The sequence below is a fragment of the Helianthus annuus genome, chromosome 6 (genome assembly GCF_002127325.2).
Source record: "Helianthus annuus cultivar XRQ/B chromosome 6, HanXRQr2.0-SUNRISE, whole genome shotgun sequence".
In the NCBI taxonomy this organism is placed as follows: domain Eukaryota; kingdom Viridiplantae; phylum Streptophyta; class Magnoliopsida; order Asterales; family Asteraceae; genus Helianthus; species Helianthus annuus.
In genome coordinates this window covers 6,485,546-6,489,497 of record NC_035438.2, presented here as the reverse complement: position 1 = coordinate 6,489,497, position 3,952 = coordinate 6,485,546, and positions in this window count along the sequence as shown.

Here is a 3,952-nt window from a genome sequence, read left to right as displayed (position 1 = left end):
ACACCTATAACCAAAAGAGATTAATTAGAACTTTTGAAAATAAGAAACCACAATTTGACTCCACTCGGTACAAAACAAAATTAACGAAACATTAAAATAAGCACGGAAACAGATTATATTTGACCTAACTTATTTCCCAAAAAAGTTTAAGTTGAAACATACGCCACCTCGAATTTATACTGAAACGTACATAAAATATGCACATAAAAGATGTTTTTTTGAAACAAAAAGTATTATATTTGATCTGACTCGTTTCTAGAAAAAAGTTTACGTCAAAACGTAGAGCAAATCGAATTCATACCGACATGTACATAAAAATATGCACGTAAAAATAGGTTTTTTAAGTAAAGGAGGTGTGAGGGTGAACTCGAAACACATTATTTTTAGCAAAAAAAGCAATAGCTTAAATACGTTTGTAAAATCGTGCCAGGTATCCTCAATGCCACACAACCAACAACAAAAGAGCTCGTAAAATAAAATTAAAAAAAAAAGAAAAAATAACATTGAACGAAAAACATACGTAAAATCGTTGAATAACACACACACACGTTGCGGTGTGTTAATGTGAAGAAATTAGACCGAAACATAAAACGTAGAAAGAAAAAAAAACTAAGTTGATTTAGGGCCCCGCATTGGACGAACTTGTCAAACGTAGAATAATAGACATGTTGCAACGGGCATGTCAAATGGGAAAACAAACAAAAAACGTTGAACCACAACGACACACAGTTGCGGCGTGTTAACTCGTGAAATTTTAAACGAAACGTAAAACGAAAAACTTGCAAAAGATGAAAAGTATAGGTGACCAAAGTTGAAAATAAAAAAGTGTTGGGATTAAATTAAAAGTAATGGAAAACTTTGAGTTTAAAGTTAAAAACTTAAAGGAATAAAAATAAAAGATAAAAACCTTTGGATTAGAAATGAAAAATCAAAATTTTTTTTGAAACACTCCCTATGCCTATGATACAACAACAAAAGCAACAAAATGTTGCTTATTTATATGTGGTAATAGGTTGGATACAATACTATCATTGAGATATCGAGTCCCTGCTTGGTGATTGTCAATGTAGGCTTTGTAATTGTTTGGATAATATTTTTGAATTGTGTTTAATCACTGTCATGTTTTCTTTGTTCCTTTTTCTTTAGTTATTCACACAAATAGTACTTATGATTTATTAAAGAGTTAATTACAAGTTTTGTCCTTTATCTATACGTCATTTTACAGGCGGTGTCTTTTGGTGCAAAACTTGACAAGTTTTGTACTTAATGTTTCAAAATCTTGCACAGTATGTCCTTTGAGGTAACTCAGTTAAATTTTCTTGTTAAATATAATCACCCATGGGTATTTTAGTCTTTTTACCTATTTATTTAATATTATTTTAAAAATAAAACATTTTTTATAAAAGATATTATTATTATTATTATTATCATTATTATTATTATTATTATTATTATTATTATTATTATTATTATTATTATTATTATTATTACCCCTTCTCTATGACTCTCTCTCTCTACCAGAATACCAACATCGCCAACGTACACCTCCCACCACCACTAAACCCACCATCACCACCACAGCACACCATCCATCGTGCCCTCCTGCGACCGCCCCGGTTGCAACCACAGACCCAAAAAACACTATCTTTCACAAAATAAAAAAAAAAACAAAGCCAATTATTTCTGTTATCACCTCCAAAACAAGCTCGAAAAGGTACTTGACATAACTTTGAATAAAGCTGCCCAATTGCTCCATTGCAGACTTCAGTGCTTCTCTAGGGACCTTTAATCCTTGGATCCCCACCATCGCCACTGTATACCTCGAATCGACAACCACCACATTCTGTGTTACAAAAACTCATCTTGAATCTCAAAAGCTTAATGCAACTAAATCTGAGCAGTAATAAGATCTTCGTCGTGACAGATCTCAGAAAACTAACAATGATATGCAGAGCGTTATTGAACCAAAATGGACTCACCAGAGAAATTACGGAGTCAATCGGTGAAATTACCGGATCGCGGATCTAGATCTATCAACCCCTGACCCCTGCCCGGGAGCGGGTGCCACGAGCCAGTCAGATGGTATCGGTGTTTATTAATTTGGCAACGGAATACATCAGAACCGTAGTTAGGAAATATTTTTATCAGAGTTAAACACCAAACTTTTATAATAACAAATGGGATACAACCCAAGTTTCCATTACAATAAAATTTATAGGGATAAACCCTAGTTTATTGAAAATAAAACTCCTTTTTATTTAGATAACTTTTATAGCCACTTTTCCAAGCCTTCAGTGCTCTCCAGCTGGCTTCTGTTGGCTTTCACATTTTGTTACCTGAAACGCGTTTAAAAAAGTTTTATCAGCGAGAAATACTGGCGAGTGTATCCTAGTTTAATCAAAACAATTTTACAACTTTACAGTATTGAGGGCATCTGCAATTACATTTGTTTATAACTACTCAATTACTCATTCAGTACTGTCAACACCTGACTTGTGGGTCATATTACTCATTGGCTAACTCTTTGTCCAATGGCAACGTCTTTTACATTTTGTATACAAAACCCCAACATACCGGCAGTAATTGTAGAATCACAAATACTCAATTACTGTTAAGTGTTTATCTTAAACACTTGAGGTTTTGGTAAAACATTTTGACTCATGAAGTAATTTACAAAAAGGTGGCAAAAAGCAGATGTACTCATATTGTTTACTTAGGTAAAACTAAAGCTTCCTGGTGAATCTCCTGGTTATTATCTATTAAAATTAAACAATGCACAAGTGTTAGTAAAATAACCCAAATCACATTAACCGTAAAACTCGAGACAGAACTCCAATGACTGAGTCAAGCAGAGTCTTGACATGCATTACGGAGTCCTAGATCAATCGGGTGTAACACAAGACAGAACTCCAACGACTGAGTCAGGAAGAGCCTTGACATGCGTTACGGAGCCCTAGATCGATCGTGTAGGGTAACAATTAGGGTTATAATGCTTACAACGAGGCAGAGCTTCGCTTTATAAGGGTATTATTCCCGAGTACAATAGCTAACAGAAAGTTGAGATAGAATTCAGAAAATGAACGATGAGAAATGAGGTTGAAACCTCAATTTATAGGCCTGACAAGGGGTCTCTCGCACCCCGCGAAAGATATAGGGCTGGCCTTCGCGGCCCGTGAGAGACTGTGTGTCATTTATAGCTTTGGCCAGCCAGCGTGTAGGGTCGTTGAGTCACTGGACACGTGGCGCAATGCCTTGTCCGACAAACCAAGGTCCTCGCGCCCCGCGACAGACCCCGGTGTCTGGGTCGCGGCCCATGAGCGAAGGTATTTTTGGTTTTTATGTGATTTTAATAAATATAAAGGTATTCTAGGCCCGTTTCTCACATACGGGGTATATTTTAGGAACATTTTAGGGTTAGGTTAAGGGTTTTTAGGAGGGTTGTTATATCCTCCCCACCTTGATTTAGATCTCGTCCTCGAGATCTACTGGAATAGGTGTGGGTACTTCTTTTGCATCTCTGACTCGAGTTCCCAAGTGTACTCTGGTCCTCTCTTGGAATCTCATTTTACTTTGACCAGAACTACTCTCTTGTGTTTGAGATTATTGATCTTTCTATCTTCAATCTGAATGGGTTTCTCTACAAACTTAAGTTTTTCATTTACCTCTATGTCCTTAAGAGGTATCACTAATGATTCGTCTGCTAAGCACTTTTTGAGGTTACATACATGAAACACAACATGTATTCCCGCCATTTCCTCTGGCAGTTGTAGCTGATAAGCTACTGGTCCTATCCTTCTAATAATCTCAAAAGGTCCAACATACTTGGGGCATAGCTTTCCTCTTTTAAATAAGCTATAAAATCAGTAGGTAACAAGTCTTGGTTGGTAAATATGGTTTAAAACTATAATATGAGCCAAAAAGGCGTTAAAGTCGTTAAATGACGATATTTGCG